Source organism: Armigeres subalbatus, chromosome 3, assembly GCF_024139115.2.
Source record: "Armigeres subalbatus isolate Guangzhou_Male chromosome 3, GZ_Asu_2, whole genome shotgun sequence".
In the NCBI taxonomy this organism is placed as follows: Eukaryota; Metazoa; Arthropoda; class Insecta; order Diptera; family Culicidae; genus Armigeres; species Armigeres subalbatus.
In genome coordinates, this window is record NC_085141.1 from 349,978,961 (window position 1) to 349,999,630 (window position 20,670).

At 38.3% G+C, this 20,670-nt stretch overlaps 1 protein-coding gene across 3 annotated transcripts in view; it reads left to right on the forward strand.

Moving 5' to 3' along the window:
- Nucleotides 1-7,663: 7,663 nt before the first annotated feature.
- The window catches only part of LOC134226032 (transcription factor sox-2-like), a 258,455-nt gene continuing 245,448 nt past the window's right edge, over nt 7,664-20,670 (forward strand). Inside the window, exon 1 of one of the 3 annotated variants that reach the window (XM_062706544.1) lies at nt 7,664-8,354. The gene's annotated coding sequence lies outside the window, so the exon portion shown is untranslated. The remainder of the gene's footprint in view (nt 8,355-20,670) is intronic. The other 2 variants (XM_062706541.1, XM_062706542.1) reach the window with 2 other exon arrangements.

Consider the following 20,670-nt stretch of genomic DNA (forward strand, 5'->3'; position numbering starts at 1 on the left):
ATAGGCTTCATTCCAACAGTACATGTCATTCATAAAGGAAACGCAATGGCAAAAATGTATATGTTTTGGCGAATATAACTATTATGAAAATTTATTTTCGTGTGGGAACCGCTGAAGAATCTCACGTGGACTCCGACTAAAACCGACCACCGTTGTTGGTGCTGTGGCGGATGGATGAGCACACAATCACTTTCATGACTCAATATGGCAAGAAAATTCATGCTTACATCGGTTTTTTACTGAAAATCACACACTTCTAGCTTTACTAATCAACTCTTGTTTGGTTGGACTATTGGCGTTGCAGAGAAGGGATATTAACGACAGGAGGGGATATTAACTCTTTAGAAAATTATTTTGATTGCATTGAAAAAATGCAGCTTCGCATTGGGTATTGCGAGGCGATTTACCAGACGAGGCAGCTGGATCCGCAAAAGCCCTTAAATTCTGCAACCGAGCCCGCGCACCTTTAATCTAAGGCCGGGATAGTGCCAAGCGACCGGATGGATGGGCAGTCAAACCGTGACTGGGTATTCGACCTCGTGCCTCTCGCAGTCGTCGGTCTGGCAATGATGTCTTTCTCGGTGGGGCTTTGCTCCGTTGCTCGCCGGTTGGCTTTGGGATGGGATAGGGAGCTTGCTCTGCTTAGAGGTCCTAACCGTCCAACTGTTAGAAAATTACTGACAATCTGTGCGTGGTTTGTCCCTACTTTTATACTTGCGCGGGGATAGCAGATCGTTTGTACCTAGCGCGAACGACTCTGATTGGTGTGGTATGATTAACATTGCGTGATTTCTGATTGGTTTGGGAAAATAACCAATCGGATTGTCTGAGCCGTGATTGGATCATTACAAGCTTTTGATTGCAGTAGTCAAATTAATTCATGAAAAAAATGTTACTTAGGTCCTTTTGAAAAGTTAAGCGAGATTTCTCTCTAAATATTTTTTCGATGAAGAAGATTATTTTTGAGAAACTTATCTATTGATTCCTTTTGGTATACTCCTTAAAAAAGTATACTCTTAATGTGCTGCGTGTTTGCAGCAGTGCACCAGAGCCTAACTTGTCGATTCGAAGGTTTTACTGAAGCGTCTTCTGTTGACGATCTCGCAGAATCACATTAAATGGTTGCAGAGGAACTGAGAGATATTTTTTGCATCATGTTTTAGCTATTATATTTTATTCATTTTGTGATAGGTATGGTGAAAATCGTTTGAAATGATTTTTTTTTGATATTATTCATACGTAAATTACTTTACTCTTAGGGTAAGACGGTATAATATGCCCCCCCTAAGGCAAAACCTTGATAACTTTTTACTTTTCATCACAATTTATGCAAATTTTGTGTTATTTGGTAGTGCAAGAAGTCGCAAATGCATTGCCCGTGAGTAGTCATATGAAAATATTACAGATAACACGTAATAATGTTTTTTTGAAAAGTCGTGAAAAAATAGATTTTTAAAGATGCCTGGGCAATACCCCCACCTTAACCAAAGAGGTTTCATAGCCCGTCATTAGTATTTCATCAATCCCATCATAAAAAGGTTACTAATTCTTATGTGCTCGACATTAAAAAACCAACATAAGTCCATTTAATCAGGTTTTAATTACATTTCAATTATTTCCATACAATTTGGAACCAACTGCTGCAAGCTCGCCGCGCTTGTGTCCAGTTGGTAAGGGCATATCGTCCTGCCTTCACTGGGGCGTTTTGGCCAGTAAAACATATTTTCGAAAATCGTTACGTTTTTGAAGATGGAAGCAATTTTATATCATATTAACCACTGAGAAGAGTTATTTTGTTGCCCAACTGAGTGTTCCCGTGCAAGTTTTGCGGACAGTATGCTAGCGTCGCTCTAGAATGTTGAGCAAACAAACATGAAAAGTTACATCAAAACTATCACTTTTTGTATTTTGCTATTATTTTCATTATGTAATAAAAAAAATACTTCCACGTTCACATAGTACGATGGTTTCACAAATATTTATAGGTTCCAACTGATTTTTACCCTTAGTTAGTTATAGTTTTCTAGAAATCAAAGAGGGGCGTTTTGGCCAGGTGGGGCGCATTATACCGTCTTACCCTACATATAAATGTTAGTCTTAGTAACATCCATTTTCGTGCAAATTGCAAATTGCAAAGTGCAAATTGCAATACTGAAACCAATTATATTATCGATTGAATGTGTTGCGGGTTTAATTCAGTTCTAGGTACGCAATCCTCATTTATTGGTTAGACTGTCATCTTATGATACCCCTTGGTGGTTTCATTACTTATAGAAATTGTAAACATATAATAGGTATAAAATATATAATATGTATAATAAGTATGAAGCAAGTAAGTATGAGAGTACCAACGCCTTGGGGATGCAACTTACTCTAATTGTGATCGATTATGGAGTAGCAATAATTCACAGGTACATTCGGACATCAAGAGTGGTACCCGTAGACCAAGCTTTATTTTGTAACAAGGAACGAAAAAAATGTGGATGTTTATGATCATAATAAAACTGTTTTTTTTCGTACGTACGTATTGTGCACGTAATGATGTCCATTGGAGCAATTCCAACTAACAAGCAAGTTTGGGAGCCTATGCATCACTCTGTTATAGAATTCTGGAGCTCCGTAATTGCTCTGGGAATACTGTGATTTTTGTATAATGGTGTAATGATGTTCGATGATGGTTCTCCAACTAACAAACAAGCTTCAGAATCTATGTATCACTCTGTTGGTCTTTCAGACCTCCAATATCTGAACTCATGTATGGCGCCAAGCTTATACGGAATTTATTTGAACTTTTGTGTTAAGTTTGAGAGGCAGACAGGGCTGACAATAGTCATTCTCGTCGTATGAAGATAGCGAAAAAAATATAGTTTTCGTTATAATATTGCACGACGCAACACCTATTCGGATGCTTGCTCCGCATGCCTACCACGAAGATAGTCGCGCAGCCAAAAGTTATGACGATTTTTGTCGTCACTTCTTCATATAATTGGTTACACGTCTTTATAGACGGGCTGGTTAAAAATAGAATGGTGTCTCAAATAAACCAATAATAGGAACTAAGGTAGCATACATGTATCGATAACATTTATAACGCCTTCATACGTTTTACAAATTCATACAAATTCATTATTACAAAAGATTAATAAAAATCTTTGCATGGCAGCTATCGCTTGAAGAATAATGTTATGAAGTCTTCGTGCTTCGATGTCGTCATAACGGTTTGGATGTACGGCGAAAGCCAGCGTTATGCTCGTCATCGACGATGCGTCGAGCAGCAACACTACACTACAACTCGCCGCAACTGTTGCATTTCGTGCTGCTACGATGTCTTTTGTCAGCCCTGGGCAGAGGTTCGTCTTGGTTAACGAGCAGCCTATGTGATAGATAGGAGAAAGCAACTGATGGGATTTTTAATTAGACGAGCTTTTTAGTTCATTTCCAATTCTAGCAGCTACTGCTAGAATAGTCAAGTTGAAGGTATAGGATGGAAATAAAAACAGTATGGAAGTTCATTTCCAGTTCAAGCGATTGCTAGAACATGAAAAATATAGAGAAAAATACAATGTAGGAGAATGGAACGGACCTGGGATTGAACAAATGCCTTCTTGCGTATGAGGCAGAAACATTAGCCATATGACTACCAAGCCCGTTAGAACGGAATGTTTAAAGGAATTTTCAGAGAAATCCAATACTGTCGGAAGTTTCTGTATTTACTTTGAAAAATCCTTCAGAGGTCTCTATGGGTATTCCTTCAGGAACTTGTTCAGAATTTTTTGAGGAAAGTTCGTCCTAGAACTTTGCAAGGAATTCCAAAAGAGTTCTTAGATGAATTTCTGAAGGAATTTTCGGAAGAATATTGAGCTTATCGATTTTTCCAAGGTTTTCCTAAACAAACTTCTGAAGGAATGCGTGGAGGAAATTTCGAATAAATTCCTGAGGGAAATTCCAAGGAATACCTGAAAGAATTTCGAAAAGACTTTCCGGAGGAATTTTCGTAGATGAAAACATCATAAGACGAGTTTAGTACTATTTCAATTAATTCCACCACGTTGTATTGCATAACAGATACGCATTTCGTGCTCAACTATAAGGACATCTTCAGTGTCTCGTACTTTACTCGACTCTATTCAAGTTAATGGAATTTTTTTTATTTCAATTAGTCATCGACGTGGCAAAATTATGATCGACAGCGCAACGACCCAAAATCGTTCTCGGCGGCTGCGGTGCAAAGGTCTAGTTTTACACAGATTTTCTTGAATGCGTTGGGTGTGGTTTCGCAGGTTTAGAAAAACGCCTTTTCCGGATTCAAAAGTGCTAGCAAAAATACCGGATTAAAAAGTGCTAGCATACGGAGGAAATATGAATGCTATATCCTAGTTGTCTTTTAACGGATTAAATTGAATATTTGAAAATCAATATAGCTAAACTCGAAGTGTCCGGTAATTCGAAGCTAAATTGTCCGGTATTTGAAGCATTTCCTTATACTGTGTCCGGATTTCTATGCAAGCGATTTTCAATGTTTTCGATTATATTGGCTATTTCGCGCATACAAAATGTAATTTTCAGTACACTACAGCAGATTTGATAAAGTAATCTTGACAGGGTGTGGTATCACTTAGTATCAAGTACTTAATTCCGTTTGAAATATTGAACTAAGAATTCAGCATTGCTTAGGTGTCCGGACTTCGAGTCAAAACGGTATCTGAAGGAATAAAATTCACCACATTTCGTGGACCTTAGCCATCAACTCAGCAACTCTTATCCCACCCTCCCCGTGGTGCCAGCTGAGATACGAGCAACCTTAGGGAAGATCGGGTAACCAATCCCAGGGGAAGCTATAGTCGTATGCTGACAGGGAACAGACAGGTAGCGCAACCCTGGTAAGGAATCCCACGGAAGATTTTTCAGTTACCAAGAAAGGACACACGAGCTGCTGAAAGTCGGAGTTAGCGTGGCAGCTATACAGGAAATACGGTAGCCCAAAATCAGATAACGTGATTTTCGAGCGGTGGATCTCATCGCAAACACTTCATTCGAGTATCTCATCTCCTATGTCGGCTTCGACAAAGCAGAACGTGTAGTCAGCTTCATGGTGATTGAGAAGCAGATGATGCATGTGTCGATAATCGATCGCATTTGCGTGGGGAGAATGGAAGGGACATTTTTCAACTACAGTCTGATCAGCATCTATGTACCAACGAACGATAACCCTAATGACGTGAAGGATACGTTCTATGAGAACCTCGGTAAGGCCTACAAAGAGTACCCAACACAGGATATAAAGATCGTCATCGGAGATGCAAATGAGCAGATCGAAAGAGAAAGGTTCTCTCGCCCTGTCACTGGTACGGAAAGCCTTTATTCCACTACCAAAGACACTGGCGGCGCCAGAGCACTGGTAATGGTGGGCCACCAGCATTTTTGGCGTAATTGGTTCATTTATAATTTGGCTTCAGTACCCAGGTAACCAATAAGCATTAAAGTGAGCACTATAGTAGCATTATACTGGCATTGCATATGCTCCATGCTGTAGATAAGCATTTCGAAAACCTGGCTGTTCTAAATAAGCATTCTCAAAGCAATCATGAGAGGCATAGTCTTATAATAGCATTTTGAATGCTCAATGTTGTTTTTCGTTAAGTGCAATGGAACAGCTACATTAATGCCACTTTAAGGCCTGTAGTGTTCATACGTCAAACGTTTTCCAATATGGAACTATATAGCGGGGACTATTTTTCAAATGAACTTACATTTGAGAATAGAAATCGTTACGTGCAGAATGTTTTTTCCATTCCGATCATTGACAGGAGTACTTGTCGTTAACCAAACCCAATCACTAATTACATAGGTTAGCTTCATTTGATTATTCCATTGCACTATTTTCGATGGATGCATTAAAGCAGCACTACTAAAGCTGTTTCATTGCAACTGGGTATGACGTTGCGTGACGGTTGCATTCTGAGATGAGTTAGATAGAGTTTCAATGTTCCTGAAAGGGGGTTTTGTTTATGTTATGCAAAATTATTCCCACTAGCATCTCTCTCTTATGGGCCAGCTGGTAAGGGCGATGACAACTACAGCGTCGGGTGGCAAGAGCGCGAGTTCGAATAGTTTTTTTTTCTAAATCTGCGTCAAAATACCATGTGAAACATGACGTCAAAAGCTGTTCAGCCCAAAATATTTGATTATTTACTATCTTTCTATAATCTACGAATCACTTTACCGAAAGTTAAAGATAGTAAAGACATATCCACACATCGAACATAATACGTGATATGTCTAGATAAAATATCTGGAAGTTGCAAACAAATTTATCTCAAGAGCTATTACGTCGCGATAGTTGATCTATAAATTTCAAATTCAAATATATGTAGCTACATTTCTGGAAAAGCTTTTCAAAACGCAACTCTATTATGTATTCCATAATACGTTTCCAATGGAAAGGAACAGACGGTACGCGTACCATTCAGATGACGTACATACGTTCGCACATCCCTTTCCTTCCGTAAGCTTGCATTGATCCTGCACTACACTCTACACAAAATAACACACTCCTGAAAAGGGAACTGAAAAGCACCGGCAAGAGAATACATCCTTTTACGGAGTTTCACACACAACAAAAGGCCACCCACTCGATTCAGCTCTGAAACGAGCGAAGGAGCGAACGAACGGAATACCGAGAGCAGCCGAAACGAGACGGGAAGCATCGGACAAAAAAGGCCAAAAGGCGAATAAAAGCGGATAAAGCAGAAGAAAAAAGCTGAACTGTTTCTCTTTTCAGAGAGAAGAAAGCGGCAAAATGGGAAGAAAGCAGCAGCTGCCCTATAAGAAAAGAGGGAGAATAGTGGTATTCAACGAGAACCCGGTTCACGGATGGAGATGGAGAACCTTGCCTCGGCATAGTCCAACTTGTAAAATGTAGCTATTTCCTTTTATCCAATTAGAATTCATCGTTTGTTACACTGACACAGCCAGCAAAAGGCCACCCCGCGCCTTCACCCTCCTACAACAACTCGGAAAACCGTGCCCACAGTCGAGGAATCGTGGTCAACGTTGTCTCAGGGGGAAGTGAGACGGAAAAGACTCTGGAACAAGAGAAACAATACCAACAAAGGAAAACATATGATAGGTAACGAGCCTTGCCAGACCAGATGCACTGTTGCCACGTTTTCCATTGCGTTTCTGATTCGAATTTCTCCTCCGTTCCATTGATACGGCATCACGCACACTACCAAGCCCAACTGAAGCACTTGTTCCAATCTTGAGTCATCATCCTCTTGGTTGGCGCCTGGTGCTAGCGTTGTCTCGCTCCTTCGTACGTTCGTAGTCATCCCACGCTCTTCAGCACGGAAGCCTACGCCTTTTCTTGAGCTCAGCTCTTGGTAACCACCGTGGACAGAGTTGGCATTCTCCAAGGGAGGCAGCGCATGCCCATCAGCGAGCCCCAATGGCTTCTCCCGTTTCGTCTTACTATACGGGGGGTCGCAGAAATTCTCCGAAGAGCAGAAAGACAATCTCTCAATCCGTCTTCCACGACGCTCTCCGGTCGACCCAACTATGCATGCAATGCTGGATGCAAGCCGTGGGTGCTCTCCGAAACAGGTTCTCTCGTGGCACGGCGAAATCCTCGCGCACCAGTTTTGCCCCCCGCTCGCGAGCGCCGCGGCTCCCTCGAACTTCGCACGACCCCCGGGTTCATTGGTTGGCGTTTTTGTTGTTGGTGCTGCCACCGATGCTGGTGTAAACAAGTATCGTTAAATGTCAGTTACGTCGAAGGTTTTTGCAAGTTTGGATGTTTTATTATCAATTATACAAACAACACATACAGGAAGGGTTGCATTACCGGCGCGCTAAAATTTTGAAGCTCAATCGGTTTATCGGTCGTGTTGGTTGTGTTGCACAATACAATAAATAAATTCACTTAATTAGCCATTCCGACGGCTGCGGATCGCGTTGCGGTATTGTTGCGCGAAAAAAATGTCGCACCTAGTGTCATCGTGTCCGCTATTGTGAAAGCTGCTTGTAAGAGGGCGCATTGCTGCACTGATTTTTTGACGCGCGAGTGCCGTCGCTCATTGGGAGAAAAGTTCAACTTGGGCGAAGCCCTTTTGGTGTGATAACGACATCAGTGTGTCAACGAAGAGTGTCGAATGATTCCAAGTGGAGGGCGAAAGTAATTTGAATTGAAAAATGAAAAGCATCATCATCGGAAGAAGTGAATAAGTGCATTTCAGTGACGTGAACCGTCAGAGCTGACGAAATAGTTTGTTTGTATATCACACGCCCTACCGAATTGGAGGATTCAGAAGCAGTAGCAGAACGGAAGCGCGAAGGAAGACAACAACCGAAGAAATGTAGGCAACTTTTCAAAATCGTCTTTTTTATGGTCTGTTCGATACGGCTGCCACCGTACAAACGAGTGGACCAGCGGAGTAGTGGCTGCCGGCCTGACAGACGGTTTGATTATTATTATTATAATGCTAATTTGCATATTTTCGTTTACTGGCGGTGTCAGTTCTTCCATTTCTGCCGCATTTACATCGCATTCGTGCGTGTGCAAGGTGTCAGCCGATTTAAATAACTAAGGATTGGCTTCGGAATGGTTTGGAATGGATAAAATAAACGTTGTTGTCAATACGAGTGGAGGAATAGTTTTCCGTTGAATAGGTAAACGTTTATTTCGCAATTCTAGAGGAAGATATGACTGGCAGTTTGTAAAGGAGACTGTCAAAACAACTGCTACATGAATGATAAGAAATGAATGAAGACGACGCACAGAAGAGTAACTAGAACAAATTCGTGGACAAAACCCAAAATTTTTTTTTCAACATTTATACATTCTTATATTTTTTTTAGATACTTAAAAACATTCTGCATACTATGGCTATTTCAGAAATGACCCAAAATTTTATAAAAAAATATAATTAGGGCTCAAAAATGAGGTATTGGATTGGATTTTATCTATTTTATTTGTAGAGTATTTGGAAAATCTGACTTTTAGACAACATAAATTTTATAAACAAGCTATTATTAGTACACAATGAGTAGATTATAGTTGTATGTCTTCATTTTGTTCATGTTTATGGTCAAATAATAAATTTTATGTTTCAGGTGGTGACCACTTGAAAATCACTATTTTTTCTATTTTTTATGTTTTTCTTCAGAGGAAAAGTTAATCTATACGGCAAGATCCGGCAAAGGTAAATCACTTGGGTGTAACTTCAAGATATGGACTAAGCATTCCACGTGAAAACTCGTCCGCAAACGTCCGCAAATTAGATTCTGAGCTATTTGAATAAAATGCGATTTTTCATAATTTTAAAACAAAATTTTAACATTTGTTCATAAATTACCACATTTAACGAATCCAGGAAAAAAAAAAAAAAAGCATGATATTTAGCATGCATTTTGTCAAGACACAAATAGATTAATGGGTCTCCAATGAGTTTCGTTGATATTTTTTTGAAAACCTTATATTGAAATCGCTTATCTATAAATTCTGCATTGTAGAGAAATCTGTTACTACCTAGATTTAGGATGAACCCGTTTTCATTGAAGTGATCATAATTTATGAACGGTGCCTTATTATGATAGTTTCGTCATGGCTAGCTATGATATCTTGTGGGCTTCAACTCGGACATGGTAATCGTTGTTGTTTCAAGCCATGGTATATAGAATACAGGTGATTTATATTTTTTTACTACAGGCTTCACCTTTTCAGACCCTAATTTTCAAGGTTAAGGTGTAAGTTAAGGAGAAAAGAGTGTTCACTTTTGTGTATGCGAATTTATACAACCATTTTTCTTTTGGGATCTTGGACATGGGTTAAAATAAGTTAGATGCTTTTTTCCTTTGTAAATGTTAGAAAATCCATTTAAGGATAAAGCTTTAACTACGGGTTTCTTGCTACTTATAGCAATATTATATATTTTAGAATCGTTCGCGTAGCGAAAGCAAAAGATTTTACATAAAACGCGAGGTTTTAATTGAAAACATATGTATTTTGACATTTTTATCTGGTTTTACACTGTTAGGTGGATAGATTTATCAGAAAAAATGCATTTTCCTGCATAATTGACAATTATTACTTCGTTCTAGGAATATCATGCCCAAATAATCGCAAAAAATAGTTTTGTCCAAGAATTGGCTTATTTACTCCTATGTGCGACGGTTGACGATATTATGGCAGCATATAAGCACCTCATTAAATTTATTGATTTGAATTTTTTTCATGTTTATCACACCTTCGGAGAAATTTAATTATGAAGTTAAAAATAATTGTCTCTGAATAATTATTGCATTGCTATCGTGTGAAATTCACTTGATAATTGAGCTTGATAACGAACAGCAACGTATTAGCAAAACTTTTTATTCCTTTGTTTTGGAACATCTGTGGACATAATTTTTCAATCATTATTTGATATTTTTGATGGTAGTTCTAAGCCCCGAATTCGATCATTTATAATAAAAAGAAGCACAAGTATGGGACTACGGCTCAGATAAAACAAAATTGTTACTGTTTAGGCTTTAACATGTAAGAATTGAAATGTGATTGAAAAAGTGCGCACTATTGGTATAAAGCCAGAGCTTTAAATTTTCGATTATTTTTTATGAAGCCCATCGGCCTTCTTTGTCACTTCATTTCTAAACATATTCATATTCGGCTCTGCACTGTCAATTTTCGGAATGAATATGGGTCAGTGAGTATTTATTTAAATTTCACAAATTATTAAATTACCGTAAAACTGAACACATATCTGAAGCTTTAAATAAATACACACATAGATCTATTCTCGACGTTCAATTGAGGTGCATTTTTAGCGGCAAATGTCAGCATAATCAAGGCTAATTATGTTTTGTTCGCGCGCAGTTACCGTACTCAGTAGTAATCAAATGAGTGAATATATGAAAAAGTAAACTGAGTAAGTCATTCTATGTTTTGAATATTCATGCGACGTTTGTCAAAATTCGGGGTGAAGTTGCTTCAGGAAGATGAATATTTCATGCTCTGAAAGCCTGTCCACGTTAAATTTCAGACTGGTGGGTGTCTGGCGATTTTTTTAAATTTTCACAAGCTACTAAGAAGATTTATTTACATGACAACTCAATCTCTCCGCTTTATGTGATCGTTCAGCGTGTTTTCATTCTTGTCCAAGTTCGTTTATTTGATAGGTTTAGGCATGTATACGGAGCCAAGGTTCTTTGTGATGCACAATCGATATCATCTTATTATTAAATTAGTAGAAGAGGAACAGACATGAAAATATCGGAGATAGTTAATAGAACACCTTCACAAAAAATATTAGATTCCCCTATACCACTCAATGGAGGGCTACTGACTGATACTTTTTCCAGCAGCTACAGCTAGGGTGTCAGGCATTAATTCTAGAGTGTATCGCTTCGATCAAAATCAACTCTGGTCAACAGGCTGCAATCAATTTGTCCAATTCTCGGCTTCTGTCAAAATTGTATACCAACTTTAATCGCGTAATCTATTAACCCCATTATCGTTAAATTATCGAAATAACTTACGTTAAATCATCGAACTCCGATAATAATTGAGTTGATTCATCTTTGTCGCAGCAAGCGATTACTTTGAACACAATTAACTTTATCGGCGATAGCGATAACGGCGATTAACGAATAACATCAAGAAGCGATCTGTTCAACATTAGGAAGAGCTGTAGCTCTTGGAAAAAGTATCAATTAGTAGCCTGCCATGGGTTGGAGGATACCCAAGTATTGTGTCTTCTTTGTGAGGGGGTTCCCATATCTCCAATAGGTTATGGGCCCAGTACGATTCTACAGTCAAGCCGACTTCAACCGCCAGCGAACCCTTCTTCTCGGACTCGGCGATCATATATTCCAAAAGGGTACTCTACCTTCCTAGAAAAACGTGAATATTATTTGCTACTAGTCGACCCGGCAGACGTTGTCCTGCATAGTAGGCGAGAATGTGCGTTCCGAACTGCCCATGCAAAGTACGCATAGGAATCACAATTTTAGTTTTTCACGATTTGCTCAACTTTACTCGTAATTTTCGCATTAGGAAATATCATATAAACCCGTCGGAAACTATAACGAATGTTTCTGCTGAAGAAATGAAAAAAATCCATCGAGCCGTTTTCGAGTTATGCGGATACGAACACAGACCATTTCATTTTTATATATAAGAGAAGAAGATTAGAAGTAGTTTTTTTTTCGAAAGAATTGATTCAAATTAGAATTGGATTGAGTTCCAATTTGAACTCTGTACTATCTGACCTTTCTAAAATAGAACATTGAATAAAATCGTTTTTAAATCAAAACCCAGATTAATCCACCTAGCAGTGATGATGCTTTTCTCGTGCATTAGAAAATATATTGAAAGAATCACATTAGAAAGGTCAAAAAAGCTCTTTAGGGGAATAGATCACATTTTTCCGATCATTTAGCATGTTTTTGCATCGATTAAAATGCCACCATTTTCGGAAAAAAAAAATTTTCGGTTTTGATTTTTTTTTATCAAGGGGGGACCCTTGGGAAAAAACAATGATTTTTCAATAATTCCGAAATGCAATGTAATAATTCCGAGACAATTTTCAATAGCAAACAATGGGACCGCATTCCCCGTCGAATGCAACTTGTTGCGAGTAAATCGGATAATGCTAAGTTCCAAAAAGTGTGTCTACAAAATTTGTACACATACACACATACACACACACACATACATACACACATACAGACATCACCTCAATTCGTCGAGCTGAGTCGATCGGTATATGAAAATCGGCTCTCCGGGCCTCCTATCAAAATTTTGTTTTTGAAGCAATATTATAGCCTTTACGTACACTTAGTGTACGAGAAAGGCAAAAATAAATTTTATAAGGAAGCATCGAAAAATCCCGTGATCCCGGTATTTCCCGGGATATATGAACAAGTTCATTCCAAATCCCGGGACATCGAAAATGGCCGGGAAATGGAAACTCTAATACCGACTGTGTGGACGTTGCAAATACCCTGATTGATCTGGTAAATACTTTGATCTAATAAATATAGAAATTGACCGCTGATTGATCATATAGGTTTAATTACCTTTATTGGGTGAACAGATATACTCAACTGTTTGATATGGAATTCAATCTCTTAAGATTGCTTCGTATGCTCTCAAACACGAAATCTTTCTAAGGTTTTGGATAACTGCTTCTCCATGTTAGAGTTTATCTTTTTTTACATGAGATCCATAAACTAACGTATAATTTGTCCGAAGAAAGTGTCGTTCTAGATCTGTTCTATGATTTTATACAGCCAATCGAAAATAGTGGACATACACATATGACTCATCCGCTCTGAAAGGGATTTACTGATGATGAGGGCGATGTTGAAGAACCATGAACATCTTATAATCATGCATGGCGGGTCTCATCATCATGTATCATGGATTGCGGATTTACAAAATGTACAGGATGTTTAATATGTTCGAATACAATTTTGATCGTTGTCAAGTTTTACCACATGTAGATATTTTATATTTGTTTCTTTATACACGCGTGGGAAGAGTATCGGGGCATCGTAATCAAGCGTTTTTGATGGTCAAAATCTACGCTGCGTTCCACAAGACTAAGGTTTTGGAGACAATTGTTGCCACCAGTGCCCCAGTGCCACTACGGAGATAAGCACTACGTGTTCTAGCAAGACGATGAACCTTCATTCACGGAAAATGTGATCCAAGCCTGGTATGGGGACAGTTTTACCAAATTGTTAGACGAAGTGGCCCCGGATTTTAAACCTTGAACCCTCACCATTTTTTGTCCTGTATGATATCGTAGATGAACGAATACAAGATTAGCAATTTAGACGAGGCCGGAGTGGCCTGTGCAGTCTTCTTCATTCAACTCGGGCCATGGCCGTTCGTCGCCAACCACGCAGTCGGCGGAGGGTCCGAAACTAGTCTTCCACCTGACCGATCCACCTTGCTCGCTGCACACCTCGTCTTCTTGTGCCCGTCGAGCCCGTTGAGCACTATTTTCACCGGGTTATTGTCCGACATTCTGGCTACGTGCCCGGCCTACCACAGAATTCCGATTTTCTCGGTGTGAACGATTGAAGGTTCTTTCAACAGCTGTTACAACTCATGGTTTGTTCGCCTCCTTCATGTCTTCCTTCTACGCCCCGCCATAGATAGTACGTAACACTTTCCTCTCGAAAAAAATATAAATATATGTACTAATCCTTAGAAGAATTTCTCATAACTTATCTAGACCACCATGTGAAAAGGGCGTAACAATCAAAATTTATTCTCAGCAGTTCCTTGTCTACATATGGCTCTGGGACAGAAGGTCGACGGCCAAAGGTCGAAGAGACAAAAGGTCAAATGAATAAAAGGTCGAATGGATAAAAGGTCGACGGGACAAATGATCGAAGGTACAAAAGGTGTAATGGACAAAAAGTCGAAAACCCAAAAATTAAAATCTGTAATTCTGTATAAATCAATATGAAATATACAAAAAATATACAACAACAAGTTTGGAAATAGGCTACTTAAGCAACATCTAGCTTATATAATTTCCCCAAGAATTCTCCTTCTTAATATCATGGGTATTTCTTAAGCCAATTAACAGTGAGCATGCAGCAGCTACTGGGCGAGTAATGTATGATTTTCATCAGTTCTCGGGACGGTGATGCTGAATAATTAGTACTTGCTAGATCGTTCTGTAGTTTCGTTATTTACCGAACGTTCAGCTGTTGAGAATTTGGTAAACGAATAACCGGAGTCGGTAATTTTTTTGTTTATAGATTTCAGTTGAAAAGTCACTAATATGAAAGGGATGCACGCTTATCACTTTTTGCCTTTCTCGTACACCAAGGTGCAACAAAAAGGCTATATATTCACTTCCAATACGATTTTGTGATAGAAGGTCCGGAGGCCCATAGTGTCATATACCAATCGACTCAGCTCGACGAATTGAGACGATGTCTGTCTATCTGTATGTGTGTGCGTGTGTGTATATGTATGTGCGCAAAATAAAACTTACTCATTTTTTAGGCACTTATCTTGATCTTATTTTTTTTTTTCAAAAAGTTGCATTCGACGGGGAATCCTGTCCCATTGTTTCCTATTGAAAATTGGCCAGATCGGACTATGGGACCAAATGTTATGGCCAAAATACGATTTATATACAAAAAACACGCTAAGAAATTCTCACTCAATTTTTTAGTATATCGAATGAACGAGAAAGGCATAAACACCGCTCGATGATCAATCAGGGGTTTTCTATAAATTTAGTTAGTTTTCTAAATAAACAAAAAGTTGTCTCAAATCAAAAAATAAGTTTTTTGCCCTTGATGTCAACTTTTAAACTGGTGGGTGGTCTTTCGATTCAATTTATGGTCAGCGTGAAAGTTTGGATAGTAACTATCGTGGTATGATTACGTTTTCAGAATTCGAAAGTTATTGCCAACACCAGTTATTCTGTTCGCAGATTGCGCTAAGATCAAATCGCAAATCATTCCGCGTAGTATCTATTTATCGTATGTCAGAGCTAAAAAAAACTCATAGTTTCGACTTTCGGTGTTCGTCATGTTGACCCGGATTGGACTTAACAATATTTCCTGAATCTTCCAGCCAAATTTACATGTTTATATACCCAAAATAATCGCTAATTTATAAAACATTCGCAACTCACCTCAGATTGATAATCAGCCACACCCTGTTTCTGTAATCGCCAGTGGAAAGATTGACAGTTGACCACTTTAGTATGGACGAACATTTCATAATAATACCGCGCAACACCGATTTTATTATTGTTTTTAACCAAAAATCTAAGAATTATATCAAATATGTGGAATGTGATGATGTCAATATTCCTGCAAATGTTTTTGGTCCTCCAAATCATTATGGAGTTCAGACCTGAAGGGTCTACCACGTCAACTACGCAGAACAAAACCAATTGGGGAGCGTCCACAAATTACGTAACGCTTTGAGGGGGAAGGGGGTTGGCCAAAGTGTGACGATCCATACAAAAGACGTTTCATACAAAAAGTGTGACATAAGGGAGAGGGAGGGTTGAAAGTGCCCAATTTTTGCGTTACGTAATTAATGGATCTTCCCTTGTACCCCTTTGACTCCATATTGGTTCGTACAGGCCATGCTTATGATTTACGACTTAGATATGCCCAAATCGGATGTTCTAAGTTCTCCAAATCATTACGGAGCTCATACCTTAAGGTTTTACCAAATCAAAATCACACAGCACAAAACCAATAGCAACTCATTGTGTCCTTAGAGATCCTTAGAGGCCATGCGTATGATTGATTGGATATGTTCAAATTTTTTAAGTTCTCCAAACCATCCTTAAGTTCAGATCTAAACAATCGACAACGTCAGATACTCTCAGTTCAAAAGCAATTGCAACCCACTGTATACATACTAATCCTTAGAGTTCATGCATATGATTTACAATTAAGATCAATTTCAAATGGATGTAAGGTATACCGGGGCAAGTTGAAATGCGAGTAAGTTGAAACGGAAGCTGTAATTTAGATCGGAAATGCCCTGGTTATTTTTTTTCAACAAACTACTCCCCTAAACGCAGCATCTGATTGCCATCCCCGGAGGATTGCAAGTACTAAAATCAATCCTTGCCATTGTTTATATTTCGCCCTTTGCTAAATCCTAACCAAATGTCTAATGTGCCAATGTTTGAATGATGTTTGAAAGAGGTCAAATTATCACGATTGGTAATCAATAAGCATAATAATTATGAAAAATCAATGGAAGACCCGTTTTAATTACTGTATTTTAGTAAATTAAAATTTGGTAAATTAAAAAAAAATTATAAAAAGGTTTGAACTTCTGAAAATTAATTTGATAAATTTCCGCTCATCCCGTCATGAATGCAACCCTTCTACAATCTCCACTAAACAATATAATGAGAAGGGGTCATGTTCAAACTACAGTTTTGAGATTCTTAATCTACTTTACCTCATAGTGAGCACTGGCTCTTGACCATCATGAAAAGTAATCCTAGTGATCACCAGTAGGAAGTAATCAATCTGATGAAAATTTTCAGCGTAGTGCGTTCTCTAGAATTTGATTCCTGAAAATTATGCTAGTGACTTTGCTGTATACTTCCCTTATTCGCATAAGAGTCCCATGTATGTTTTCTCCGACTTAAGTAATTTGCCGTTGAATTTTTCAAACAGTAAAACATGGAGAAATACAAAAAAAAACTAACAAAAAGAAAAAAAAATGCAGTCTCTTAAAAATTCTACATAATATTCTTAATCTGTATACACCCGATTCTGTGTTTACACGGATTTTTTTTACACGGCCGTGTAAAAAAAAATCCCATACTAAATTTTTGCAAAGTTGCTCCATTTTGCATGATTTGTCGGAGAATCATAAAACTTTTTTTACACGGATTTTCAAATTTTGAAGTGAAAACTTTTTTTACACGGAACGCATTCCCCGTGTAAAAAAGAATCGGGTGTATGTTGCTATGAGGCAATTAAATGGATCATATTTAAATTTATTTTTTGTGTAAAAGAGTATAAAAATCTGGGATGCGACTTTTATGCGAGTAAATAACAAAACAAGACAACAAAAGTGGAATTTGATTTTCAAATTTTTGAACAAAGCCTTATTTTATCAGTTTTTCTTAAACAGGAGACAATTTTAGGCTAATTTTGGAATAAAATATAAATATGAATCCAGGAAGTATAGTCACATTTACAACCTCGTGCATCTTGAGTCTCACTGAGTACATTATTTATTTATTTATTTATTCAGACTAAGGCCGAAGTGGCCTGTGCGGTATATAAGAGTCTTCTCCATTCGGCTCGGTCCATGGCTACACGTCGCCTACCACGCAGTCTACGGAGGGTCCGCAAGTCATCTTCCACCTGATCGATCCACCTTGCCCGCTGCGCACATCGCCTACTTTTGCTCGTCGGATCGTTGTCAAGAACCATTTTAACCGGTTTTTTGTCCAACATTCTGGCTACGTGTCCGGCCCATCGCAATCGTCCAAATTTCGCGGTGTGAACGATGGATGGTTCTCCCAGCAGTTCATGCAACTCTTGGTTCATTCGCCTCCTCCACGTACCGTCCGCCATCTGCACCCCACCATAGATGATACGCAGCACTTTCCTTTCGAAAACTCCAAGTGCGCGTTGGTCCTCCACGAGCATCGTCCAGGTCTTGTGTCCGTAGAGGACTACCGGTCTAATGAGCGTTTTGTAGATTGTCAGTTTGGTACGGCGTCGCACTCTATTCGATGGGAGCGTCTTGCGGAGTCCAAAGTACGTACGATTTCTACCTAACATGTAGGGTAAGACGGTATAATGCGCCCCACCTGGCCAAAACGCCCCCCTTTGATTTCTAGAAAACTATAACTAATTAAGGGTCAAAATCAGTTGGTACCTATAAGTATTTGTAAACCCATCATACTATGTGAATGTGGAAGTATTTTTGTATAACACAATGAAAATAATAGCAAAATTCAAAAAGTTACAGTTTTGAAAAGTAAAAAGTTATCAAGGGGTTGCCTTAGGGGGGGCATATTATACCGTCTTACCCTACTTTGTCTTCGACGTGTTGATGACTAGTCCGATCCAAATCCGATCCTCACTGAGTACATATATTTTGTATTTACGGCAAAATTAGCTTAGGTCTGTACACGAAAAAAAAAGTACCCAGCGTTGAGTTTTTTTAATTTTCCAGCACCGATCTGAAGAAAATAACTTTGTCTAGTGTGCTGAGGTGAAAATATTGCAACAAATTTTAAACTAGCCTAGATATTAGCAAAAGAGAGCGTAATGAAAGAGAGTTTCTCATTTGGACTTACGACGTTTTCAAAAATCACGCAAGTTTTGAGCTATTTTTTCTCTTCTCTTTCATCCACTCTTTCTTCTGTTGTAAAAAACAAAAGAGCGAAACAATTCAACGAAGACAGTTCATACGGGAAGCCAACTCTTAGTTTATTGCCTGAACTCAGAATTGAGTAAATGAAACATCCAGTTGGGTAAATAAATTTTTCGTTGGGTACTTTTTTAACATGGTAGTAAATGCAAATTACTTCGACCCCATTTACTCAATTCTGGCTTTCCGAACGAATATTCGAGGTTGGGTGAAGAAACACAAAATATGATCATTGATGATTCATCCAAACTATATTTGATTATTTGAACCCGTTTTTCAACGATGATGATGAATCTTGGTAAAAATTTTCACGGTTCAGAAAAGTGTCCCCAAGTACCGGGCACTATTGCATCATGTACAAATATTACTAAGTTCCTGTTACATGAGTAGAGATATCGTTTAGAATAGTTATGTTTTTCAATTCCTTTTAGTTGTAGATATTAAATTCTGTTAGTAGAGCTTATTGAGGTCTCCTTTCAAATTTCTTACATCCTACTCCAAATTCCAGCCTTTTTCAATGTCATCTTCAATTGTTTTTTCCTGCTGATTTCTGTATCATTCCGATACCTCAGCAAGGAGGAACAATTGAATTGAAGTGAGTTTAACAAAACATTTGTGAAGAATGGCTATTTGGTTACATTAAAAATCTCACTGTCCGGACCTGGGGAACAGTTACCGGATACCGAAATTTATTGTACACCATAGTTACATTATATATTTGACAAATTATGATCGTTATTAAAATATGGCAAATATTGATCATCTCTACATAATTAGAATGCATTCAAATGATTAAAATATTGTTGATTCAAACCTTCATAGATAACTCGAAACATCAAAATTATGAGTTATTTTATTCAATTTCAAATCTTGTGTACAGTTTACAACATGAGAATCTGATATTCCATGCACTGCCCATGATCGCATTTTAGATCATTTTGTAAAAAGCCTTTGAATCGTATACGGCTTCTTCTGTTACTATTGATCTCAAAGCAGTTATTTGACTTCGAAAAAATGAAATCAGAATTGCGTACATAATGTAAAACCAATTCAATAAAAAATCGGCGGAACAAAAATTAAAATTTCATTTCGTAAAATTACAGATCTACATTTCGTTTCGCTTCGTTTCGAATCAACAAAGACATTTTAAATTTCGTTTCGTTCGCTTCGTTAAGAAAAAGTGTGTTATCGTATACCCTTAATCAAAACGCTATAACCACACTCATAACAATCATTACAGTTTTTATCATTATTAGCTACTGAAATCTAAATGCAATATTCTTGATCTTTGTTGCGATGTTATGTTTGCAAGTTTATAAAAATGCCTGTGCAATCGACAGGCGACCAATAAAGCTCAAGTTTAAAAGCCTAATTCTATTGCTATAATCCAGAATTCAAACAAATTCTGAAGATTGCAGTATACAGCAGTCGAACAATACGAGAAAATCAATACCAGACCCTTGGTCATAAATTCCAAGCATTATTCACTTGTTTTGCTTCGAGCCGTCATCGTTACTTCTGCTCACTAATTGCTCCAGCTCATTGCGCGCCATCAATTCAATTCCACTCAAATAGTCCGCGTGTCCCCAAACAACTTCTGGGCACATTGTAGGAGCGGTCTGCCAGAGAATGGAAAAATAACCACTCCAGAAAGAAAAACGTACGACAATCACGCAAACTAGTACTTCAGCCAGCGCAGCCCGCCAGGTCGGGCGTGTGTAGGTGGAACAAACAGTTATAATGGGAAAGAAAAGCCCGTTATCAAGCGC